The following is a 12,057-nucleotide window of genomic DNA, read 5'->3' as shown; positions in this document are numbered from 1 at the left end:
CACTTTGATGTAAGGGGTTAAGGTGTAAGGGTGCCAAAGCTGACCAAGGTGGCTCTGACAGCAGCATGGTTGCATGCAGTGGTGCTCAGGGCTTTCCACAGAGGCTTTCAGGCTTGACTGTGCATTGGTCAATTCCTCTTCTGGCACAAGACAGCATTAAGAAGAAGTTTTTTACACAGAGGATGGTGACACACTGGAACGCGTTGCCCCAGGAGGCTGTGGATGCCCCATCCCTGGAGGCATTCAAGGCCAGGCTGGACGTGGCTCTGGGCAGCCTGGTCTGGTGGTTGGCAACCCTGCACAGAGCAGGGGAGTTGAAACTAGATGATCTTTGTGGTCCTTTTCAACCAAGGCTGTTCTATGATTCTATGACACAAAATGCAGTACTATTTCATGGCAGATAGGACTCCTTCCTGCTTAGCCTTGCTCTTACCCACCACTGAATTTACTGGAAGAGGTCATTGGTGCAAATTGCCTGGATCTGACCAAGCTGAGAGAGTTTTCAGCAGGCTTCTATTCTGTAGACAATCCCTGCTCACCGAGTGCTGTTCTCTTTGGGTGTTCAGACTTGGCAGGCCATTTGGAGCTGGTCCTGAGTCTATGCTGGAAGCAGGGATGTGGGTGGAAGTACTGTGAAATCACGTGTGAGTTGACTTAGCCTCCAGGTGCCTGTCTGAGAGTGTGGGTGTCCTTGAGTGTCCCTAAACATACAGAAGTGGTCGCTGTGGTGCATGGCATGTCCTAATCTCACCCAGCAGGTTAGGGCTTTGGTGTTTCTGGCCCAATTACTCTTTAATTACTTGTACAATGAGTAACAGCTTCCAGATGCACTGCTAGGAGAGAACAAGAAGCTTGCTCTGTACACCTACCAACTAGGCTATGGAGCTATTGATTACCTGAGATGGTTGCCATAATGAGGTGCTTTCCCTAATTTGCTATGAGCTTTTGACCACAGGGAAGAAAAAAAAAAACCTTGCCAGCAAAACATCAGTGAAAACCAGCACCTTACCATATAGTGCAGTAATCTGGTGCTGTCCAGCAGAAGTACTGAGTGTCAAAAACACCTGAGCCACTTTCCTGCAAGAAGGACATAAGCAGCCCTGTGCCTACACCCACAGCTTGTGCGGCCCAGAGCGTGGTGTTACCTGCTTGCACTCTTTCAAGGGTTATATTGCTCAAACCATTCAAGCAATAATGTGTGTTTAAAGTATAAACTGCATGGGATTAATACAGTTTTGATTCTGCTTCTCTGTCATTTTTTGACATAATGTAAACACTGCAAGCAATAACATGTACTGGAAAACAAGTTGCATTTGTTAACTGAAAAAGCTATAAGGAAATAAATACTGTGCTCTCAGTGGTGTCAGGTGGCACCGTTGATTCTTTTATAGGAGTGTTATGAAAATTGTTTTTCAAGTATCATGTACAGTATGGCAAGATACAGATCCTCCCGTTTGGATGTTTCTTTCTTAGAGACAAGTAGCAAATCTGTATGATTCCCATGTCCTAAATCTCAGTAAGTGGACATGTTTTAAATGTTTTTCCCCCTGATTTCTTCATGAACAAGTCCAAATCCACTCCATGGAACACAGTGGACCTGTACTGTGTAACAGAGAACTGTGCTCTCCTAATTCCTACAATAGGTAATCAAATGTCTTCCAACCTCAGCACGTTTCACTGTTTCCTTGTAATGCCTATCCTCACATCCATGGGGTCTTATGTGCTCCCTCATTTCACAGTGACTCCACTCTTGTGAGAGCTGCTGACATCAGTGAAATCTTGTGTTTGATATTGGGTAGCGCAAGAGTCACATCCCTCTGGCACCCATAAGTTAAAAGAGCTGTGATTCTGCTTAAACAAACCCCAGGCTGCTCTACTGAGCCCAAGCAATTCCCTCTTGGACTATTGGTGCTGCTCAGCAACTCACTCTGACAACCTGAGAGCCCTCTGACTCCCTCTGTTTCCCTGCCCAAGCATGCAGTTTCTAGCTGTGTAGGGCTCCACTGTACCTACAGCAGTGGAGCTGAGTTTGCAGATGATGTTCACACTAAGCAGTAGCACTGTTCTGCGCCAGGGCTGGGTTCAGAAGTCTGTGCTCCATTCTATTCTGCTTTTGCTGATATCTGTTTGGAAACCTTTCCGGAGAATGACTAGCCACTTGTAAAATAAAAAAGCATTTCAGTGTGAAATCCGAAAAAACGAATGTTGATAAGATAAAAAGTGTGAAGGTAGGCCTTTTCTGGGAAGAAAACATTCCCAGAAAAGCATTGGAAAAACTGTTTGTTTTTGCCTGGATGAGTTGCTAAGGAAACAAAAGATATGGAATTATGTCCCATGTATATACATACACGTATGCAAGTGTTTGCCCACACTCCAGTAGCCACTGAACAATTTAACAGAGCAGAGGAAGCCTCAGAGATATTAAGCTGCTACCAGTTTTATCAAAGTAGACAGGCAAAAAGAAAGACGCTGTAAATGCTCTTGTTAAAAAAAAGACTGCAGCAAGAGCTGAACCTCTGTTAGATAACAGTGAAACCATATGAGACCTTAGAAACACCCTAATTGCAGACAAAGCTTCTCATCTTGAGAACAAAAGCCAACCAACACTTAGAGGAATCCAAGTTCTATTTACTCCTCTGTTCAGTATTAATTAAATAAAGAGCATAATTATCAGCAACAGTATATCAAAGTAAATCACTGAATGCAAATTAAACAGGTTGATTGTAATCCCAATGCAATGCTTCAATTCAAAATCTCTCCACAGCTACCTGAAAGGAGGTTGCAGGAAGGGAGTATCAGACTCCTTTCTTTGCTGACAAGTGATAGGAAACATGGAAATGGTCTCAAGTTGTGCCAGGGTAGGTTTAGAATGGGTACTAGGAATAATTTATTCATGGAAAGTGTGGTCAAGAATTGGAATGGACTGCCCAGGGAAATGGTGAAGCCCCATCCCCAGAGGCATTTAAGGAATGTGTGGGCATGACACCAAGACATATGGTGTAGTGATAGGACTTGGTTGGTCAGGCTGACAGTTGCACTTGATGATCCTGGAGGTTTTTTCCAACCTCAATGATTCTATGATTCACTTTTTATATTCCTGAAAGATTTTTTTTTCCAGCAAAATGGATAAAAGTGCTCGTTTCCTACACAGTATCATTTGTCACCTTGAAAAGCCTCTTGGGATTTTGGTGTCACAGAAGTTCATTGCTGAGGGTGTTTTATACATCTCAACACCAGTTAATGTTTGGCTCCACTCTAATCTCTCCTGCTTGCTGTGCTTGTCTACACTGCTGCTTTGAATGGCTGAGCTCAGTATAGCTAGCTACCTCATTGTCATCATCATTGGCCTCTCTTCCCCTGGTTTAATGGTACCCCTAGTAAAATTTTCCATGATGTCATTAGTGATACTCGTAGCTGTTTTTTTGTTGGTTTTTTTTTGTTGTTTTTTTTTTGGTCACACTTTTTGTTAATAATGTTTAGACATTACAGAATGACCCTTCAAGTGTATGCAGAAGTGCACTATCATCAATTATATTCACTGTGAAATTTGAATGAGTTCCTTAGGATCACAAATAGCTACATGGCACCTGTATTTTTTTCAGCACTGGGATTTTTTTGTACACAGATGTCCTGCAATTTATTTCCAAGCTTATCACTAGAGTGTGTTTCCAAGAATATTTCTGGAAACTTACTTCCAGATAATTGGATTTGCAAAGCCAAAAGCACAGGATGGTGCGTTTAAAGGTTCTTACACAGCCTGTGCACTGTTTCTGTGCAATAGCAAGAGTGTTATGCAATTTGCAAGCATCTTATGCCTTAAGACACCACCATAACAAGTTAAATATTTCAAGAAGCACAGTTCCGTAATTCTATGTCTCTAGCATTTCCAGTCTTCTTCCTAAATTTTCAGGGGCTTAGGTTAGAGAAAGGAAGATAAGCTTAAGACTCTAATCAGTGTTTCCCTGAGTGACAACTTGATTGCTTGAAGATTGTCCTCTCAAGCTTAGCTTGTTTGGGACACAGAAGAGATGGAGTGACTTCCAGAAAAAGAGAGCAATGGAGGCAGGGAATGAGCCAGGGAGTTGCATAAAAGTTACAGAAATAAATCATGTTCTTATTGATGTTTTGAATGAAACTTTCTTGGCCATTTGTTTTTTGTTTTTCTTTTTTCTATTTTGCATCCCATAAAATGTGAACAAATGCAATATTCAAGCAAAATTATTTAAAAATGAATGCTTAATGGGCCTGAAAAGAAAACTTAAGATTGTGTAACTCCCTAGTACCTACACACCTTTTAAAATCAATAGGCAGTCCCTCAGGACTGAAGGAAGTAGTTAAGTTAGCTGTCAGTGCTGAGTATTTAAATCTGAGTGATTTGGACCCCATAGTTTATTTGCTGGAGAATTCTGTGCTTTCATTTAAAAGAACAAGTTTCACAATTTATTTATGGACTGCAGTGAGATGTGGCATACATAATTATTTTCTCAAGAGAATAATTAGTACGGGAATAGAATTAGTACGGGAAAATAGAATTAGTACGGAAATAAAAATGTGGTGCAGGTTTCATTCCTTCTTTAACTGAAAAGGATAAATGAGTTACATACTTGAACTTTATTCTCATGGCGTTGGGATCTTTTGTTTATTTAAGGTGTTCAATTTTGCATCAAGAGAATTACAATTCAACTAGTCTGCTTACTCACAGTTAATGTATGAAAAAGGGCTGACAAAAGTTCACCAGAATGATCAACAAAAAATTGATTTTTTTTCTTCTGAATGAATCTTTTCTGAATTTTCTTATTTCTTTCGTTTTCTCTTTTTCCGATACTTGCCATCCAAATAATCTCTGCTTACATGTTTGAGTTGGTGTTATTTTGAGATATGTTTGCTCTGGGTACGCAGTGTAGGTACTGCAGTTATGCAGCTCAGCTCCCTACATTTCCCTTTTAACCCATGGAAAGAGACAGACTCTTCTGAAAGAAACTGTGCTGCTTTGATGCGGTCCCTGGAGAAACCTGTCTCTTCCCATTATCTGCAGAGGAAGCCTCTAAAAATGAAACTCCTCACTTCAGCACTTAAGAATACTGTAAAAAAATGTTCCCTGACACTATCGCAGTGCTCTGAGTAGATGTACTTTTTTATTATCTTGACTTATTCTTCCATTCAAACACAGGAGTGTCTTTCATCAGCTCTGGCATCTCCCTTGTTATCTACTTGCCATTCTTTTTTGTAATTCCTAGTGACAATTCCTCTTGTGCTCCCATATTCTTTTCATCTCATTACAGAATAGGCACTGTGAACTGACTTCTGTGCCACCCTATAAGTGTTGGTCCTCTTCCACTGGCAAGGAACACTAGGTTAAATGCAGCCCCCTGTGCAGTGCATAGCTATAGCCAAAGATGTTCATTGCAACCTTGTGTAAGCAAACTCCTGACCCATACCAGCAATGAGGACTTCATCTGCCTCAATGTCATTTTTGTTCCTCACTTGGGTGATGATACCCAAGTCCATTTTCTGTTTCTCAAGTGCCAATCTCCAACCACTTGGATATGTTTCACACAAGGGTCTATTCTTTTAGTCCATGCTACTTGTTTCAGTTGTTTTAATGGCTGATTGTATTTCAGACCCACAAGTCAGTATTAGAAGCAATGGCAGGATTCAAAAGCTTATATAAGGTGCCAGTAAAAAGAATCACAGAATCACAGAATTGTAGGGGTTGGAAGGGACCTCCAGAGATCATCGAGTCCAACCCCCCACACAGCCCTGTTTCTTTCCTTTGAGTTATCAGTATCTCCACAGTCAGAGCATTCTTAAAACTGCATTTCTTTCACCAGAGAATTGTTTTCCGAGCAAAGCACCACTGTATCTCCTTGCAGGGTTAGTATCACAAATGGGTACTCATTGACTGGCAGAAACGGGTGTTAGGAGTTAAGAGCACATGCCTGAGAAGTCCCTAGTGGTCCTACTGCATTATGACTAGGTATGTTGTCCAGAAGTGGAACGAATTCTGGTGACATATCCATCTTCTTCAGATCACATGAAATTTTGGAAACCAACCCAAGAATACAGCAATGTGGGGTTGTTTTTTTTTTTGCTTATACAGACCAGCGCAGGGATTTTGTCATGTACATCTGTGATTTAGCACCCGGTACTAACAGTTGATGAAAATCTCCTGACACAGTGAATTGGTCCCACTGACCAATTGGTGAGAAGGGCAGCTTTTTATTTTGATGTTGTATAAGTTCTTCCTCTTTTCCAAGCTAACTGAATATTTCATCAAGCAGCAGGCACCAAAGTTAACCAAGGTTAACCAAGATACTGTCTTTACTGGAACCTGAGAACAAATTAGAGCTGCATGAATATCAGAACAGCTCAAGCTAAAAACAAGAAGAAAAAAAATGCACAGGAAGAAGCCAAACCCTCAGTATGTAAACGTTGGATCCATCTTGTATGAACCAAGTGGATGCAGAGACATGAAGAATAGTATCATTTGCTTTGTATGCTATCATCTTCTATTCCGTGGCAGGAGCTCTCAGTAACAGAAGAATTCCTCTCAGTAACAAAATGCTAAGCCTGGCCTGATTTGCCCCTGAAAGCCGTGTGCAGCTGACTTTGCAAGTCAAACTGCAGAAATTATTTGAGAAAGGATATTTGATTCCATCCTTCCATCATTTCATGTTTTTCACTCAAGATTAAACAACACTAGCTTCTCAACATCCTTGCAACATAAGAACTGTTTTCAGTAGGGAAATTACTGTTCTGGATTATTGATTTATTGTTTCCTCAGTGGCTTTTACTAGATAAAGGAATAAATAAAGAACAGAGCAGAAGGGGAAAGAAGAGAAAGAAAATTGTAAGGAAGAGATGGCAGTTATTTTGAGGGAAGCGTTCTCATGTGTGCACCTGTTTCTAACAGATCTTTACCATTTTCCATCTTCTCTAGTTTGGAAGGCTGAACTTCACTTTAAAACTTAAAGTTGTGATCTGTTGGCCCTTGTTCCTCACCTCACACTGTAGCTTCAAGCTACTGAGCAAACAAGAGATTTGGGGTTGGAAGAAAGAGAAATCTGGTAACATAGCTTCAGATCCAGTGCTAAAGACTTTATGCTTTGTTGCTGGACAAGCCAGATACCCACATTTCAGGACTGTTTGTCAGAAACTTGGATTACACTGTAATCATATGTTTCATACTCCCAGACAGCTGACAGCCTGAAATTCAGACTGTCTGTCACATCCAGATGCCCATTATTCTAGTGGTGAGGGCAAAATACATGAGAGAATTCACATCCTTTTCAGGAGAAGACTTACTCCTGCCTATTCATTTTCCTTTCCATGTCCCCTGCTTCCTCTGTAGATCTTGCTCCTATTGTCCCTGTTGCTCTTGCTTTCAACAAGGCTGATGCCAGTCCTGCTACTGTCATTGTGGCAGAGCTTTGGGATGAAGAAGAGTAGCAGTGGTCACAACCGAAATCCCTTCCTGTCACAGAGTCATCTGCATAAATGTTATCCATACAGAAATCAGACCTTCAGACCTTTTTTCTTTTCTTTTCTTTTCTTTTCTTTTCTTTTCTTTTCTTTTCTTTTCTTTTCTTTTCTTTTCTTTTCTTTTCTTTTCTTTTCTTTTCTTTTCTTTTCTTTTCTTTTCTTTTCTTTTCTTTTCTTTTCTTTTCTTTTCTTTTCTTTTTTCTTTTCCTTTCTTTTCTTTTCTTTTCCTTTCCTTTCTTTTCCTTTCCTTTCTTTTCCTTTCCTTTCCTTTCCTTTCCTTTCCTTTCTTTTCCCTTTCCTTTCTTTTCCCTTTCCTTTCTTTTCCCTTTCCTTTCTTTTTCCTTTCTTTTTCCTTTCTTTTCTTTTCTTTTCTTTTCTTTTCTTTTCTTTTCTTTTCTTTTCTTTTCTTTTCTTTTCTTTTCTTTTCTTTTCTTTTCTTTTCTTTTCTCTTCTTTTCTCTTCTTTTCTCTTCTTTTCTCTTCTTTTCTCTTCTTTTCTCTTCTTTTCTCTTCTTTTCTTTTCTCTTCTTTTCTTTTCTCTTCTTTTCTCTTCTTTTCTCTTCTTTTCTCTTCTCTTCTTTTCTCTTCTTTTCTCTTCTTTTCTTTTCTTTTCTTTTCTTTTCTTTTCTTTTCTTTTCTTTTCTTTTCTTTTCTTTTCTTTTCTTTTCTTTTCTTTTCTTTTCTTTTCTTTTCTTTTCTTTTCTTTTCTTTTCTTTTCTTTTCTTTTCTTTTCTTTTCTTTTCTTTTCTTTTCTTTTCTTAAAAGAAACTACACTCTCAACATCCTTCCCTACAAAAAATAAGAATAAAAATAAAAATAAAAGCGTGGCTTCCCACTGGGCAGAAACATTGGGGCAGTCATATTTGGCATGAAACAAAATTGTGCCAGATTGTGTGTTAATGATTAACTGGCCTAGATGGTCCCTGTGCTTTGGCACTATTCAGTTTACCTCTAGAGATAGACCAGAGGTAGCCCACCTGTTCCAGCTCTGCAGCAGCACCCTGTCTTGAGATACAGGAACCACTGGTCTAGTTGTCTTGAGCTGAATCATACTGTTAGTGATTGTTGTTATAATTCCATGAAGGAAGGCTCTAACTTTGTGATATTTCAGACATATAGCTGTAGACATGTGGGGTCTTCCTTCCAGCTCCTAGTCCAAAACTCCTTCTGATGTGCAAGCACAAGGATAGGTGAAATTCTCCCCAGGACACAGCCAACACTGACCTGATGTCACATTATTTACAGAATCTCTATGCTTCAGGCAGATTAGAAAAAATGTGGCCAAACTGTTCTACCAGTTTGCAGAACAGGATTCCAGTACCTTGTCTGCTTTGTTTTTGAAAATGCAAGTGCTCTCAACCATAACCTACATAATCTTGTGGGATGTCCTTCTGCAGGACAAGGCAAAATGCCAGCTAGAAGTTGAGGAGGAAACTGGCAAAGAAAACACGTCTTTGTGTTTCAAAGGGCTCTTCATGCTTTCTAGACAAATTAAAGAAAAACAATTAAAAGAGTACTCTGAAGACACCACGCACCTGTATAACCTAACTCAGACCCATCCCAGCCTTCCCTCTAAAGATTTACATATCTCTGGAGGTGTTCAAGGCCAGACTGGATGGGGCCCTGGGCAACCTGGTCTAGTATGAAATGGGGAGGTTGGTAGCCCTGCCTCTGGCAGGGGGGTTGGAGATTTATGATACGTCAGGTCCCTTCCAATCCGGGCCATTCTGTGATTCTGTGATTTTGGAGAGCTTTTTGAGGCAGAGGGCTTCCAGCTGTGCATACCCAGACTGTGCACCTGAGTTGTTCTGTGAGATGAGCTGTAACAAAGAGAAGGACTTTGGGGATCACAACCAAGGCTCCAGGACTGCTAGTGTATTACTGTCAGGGACTGATAGTTGTAGCCCACAGCAAGTGTTTGAAGAACTCAGATCTGCAGAAGTGACACACACGTGCTGTTTTAGGAGTTTTCTCTACGTGCTTCCACGGGCATTACCGCCAATAAACCATCACTCTTCAGAAGGCCATCTGCTTGCCATTAGCATGGATTTCTGAAGAATTGTTGACAGCTGAGTCTGCCAGATAATCACAGGGTGGTGGAGCTGGGGCCTGTCCACAGGTGGGAGAGACACATCTCTTCCTGAAAAGGCAAAGGAATAAGGCTTGAGGCACTGCGATTCGAGTGGAGTTCTTGCAGTTAGGACATTGCTAATTCAGATGTTATTCATGCAGTAGTGGACAAGGGACCTTCTGCATCACTGGACTCTTCCAGCTGAAGTGCAAGACCTACTACTATGGCTACACTTATTTCAGTACCTGTTACTTTCCTGCAGCTCACACAGATGTATCCTCAAGCACTATTTTCACAGTACTGGCTAAAGTGCAGCCTGTCAGTGGTTTCTGCAAGCAGAAGCTCCAGTGTGCATCAGCAGTTGCAGGGCTCACCAGTCTCACTCTTCTCAAAAGCTGCCACTTTGCAAACATTAAGTGAAAAACTTCCCCTAACACTTTCTGTTATTGCTGATGACACCTTTTCTGCAACACATGAGCTCTTCACCTTGCTGCTTTCCACAAATGTTTGAGCTGGTCCTTTCCCTTGTATTATTTTGGAACACGCACATCCGAGGAATTTCCACAACTCTACAAGATTATAGAATCATAGAATTGTTTAGGCTGGAAAAGATCACTAAGAAGATCACAGCAGTCCAAACATCAGCCTATCCCCACCATGCCCACTAACCATGTTCTCAGTGCCACATCACAGAGTTCTTGAATACCTCCAGGGAGAGTTAGTTTACCACCTCCCAGGACACTATCCATAACAGAAGAAAGATGTTGCAGACTGTTCTTCACAAGACTGCAGTATGCAGGAGACACATTAGGGGAATTTAGTAACCATAGCTGAAGAGGTATTTGTGAACTTCAATAGTGTCATATTGATGCCTAAGCTCTTCTGTGGATCTGCAGATCCACAGAAGATCCACAGCCTGCATGCTCATAGCTGCACATTACTGTGAACGTATCTGGGCTTGAAAGCATTAAAGCCAAACTTCTCAAACTCTACTGCCTACCTTAGACATTTTTTTCCCACTTAATGTGAAAACCAGAAGTTCTTTTTAATTCCTGAAGAAGAGTAAGCTCCAAAGTCTATAGCTGCAGGTGCTGGAGTGAGCACACTCCTTACCCATCCAGATGACTATCATGCTAATGGCTTATTGCCTGCCCGTGGGAGCTTTGTTGGTTACACCTGGCAGCACGTAACCTGTCAGGTCTATTCAAAGCAGTAGTCCTAGGAGTGCACTTCATCCATGCTCACAACCAGCCTGATGGTTTGCTGAGTAACACCTAGTCAGATTTGTGAAAGAGGCCCTGAGCTGGAAGGACAGACAGAATGGGGAAAGGCAAACCTTGGGGCCCTATCAACTTCCTCCCAGAATGGTTCTGACCTGCTTCTACTGCATCTGCCCAAACCAAAGCTTCTTCCAGCTTCCAGTCACAGCCAGAAGCTTCCACAGGTTCTGGCATTCCTGTGACCACAGCAGTATCAGTCAGTCTGTAGTTATTTGCTCTTGCGCACCATTAAGAAGGTGCCAGATTTTTTGATAACTTTAAGCACTGTCCAAACTCATGGCTAACTTTGGTCTGAAGAATTACAGGTACAAAGTATAGGGGCTCCTAACACTTTGTGTGTGAATCACAGAATCATAGAATGGCCTGGGTTGGAAGGGATCTTAAGGATCATGAATCTCCAACCCCCTGCCACATGCAGGGCCACCAACCTCCACATTTAATACTAGATCAGGCTGCCCAGGGCCCCATCCAACCTGGCCTTGAACACCTCCAGGGACAGGGCATCCACAGCTTCTCTGGGCAGCCTGTTCCAGCACCTCACCTTTCTCACAGTAAAGAACTGCCCCCTGACATCCAACCTAAATCTTCCCCCCTCCAACTTAAAACCATTTCCCCTTGTCTTGTTATTATCTACCCTTTCAAAGAGTTGATTCCCCTCCAGTTTGTAGGTTCCCTTTAGATACAGTAAGGTCACTGTATCTACAGCTGCAGTAAGGTCACCCCACAGCCTTTTTTTCTTCAGGCTGAAGAAGCCCAGCGCCTTCAGCCTGTCTTCGTAGGGAGGTGCTCCAGCCCTCTAATCATCTTTGTGGCCATCCTCTGGACCCTCTCCAACAGCTCCCTGTCTTTCTTGTATTGGGAGCCTCAGACCTGGACACAGTACTCCAGATGGGGCTCACAAGAGCAGATAGAGAGGGACAATCACCTTCCTGTCCCTGCTGGCTGCTCCTCTTCTGATAGAGCCCAGGATACCATTTGCTTTCTGAGCTGCAAGAGCACACTGCTAGCTCACATTAAGCTTTTCATCCACCAGGATCCCCAGGTCTTTCTCTGCAGGGCTGCTCTCAAAGACTGCTCCTTCCAGTCTGTATATACGCCTAGGATTCCTCTGGCCCAAGTGTAAAACCTTGCACTTTGCTGTGTTGAATCATTAGATTCTCCTGGTGCCACCTTTCAATTCTGTTGAGGTCCCTCTGAATGGCATCCCTTCCACTGTGTCAACAGT

The sequence above is a fragment of the Tetrao urogallus genome (genome assembly GCF_951394365.1).
Source record: "Tetrao urogallus genome assembly, chromosome: 1".
NCBI classification, from domain to species: Eukaryota; Metazoa; Chordata; class Aves; order Galliformes; family Phasianidae; genus Tetrao; species Tetrao urogallus.
The sequence above is the reverse complement of the archived record's forward strand: the minus strand, read 5'-3'. Positions refer to the sequence as shown.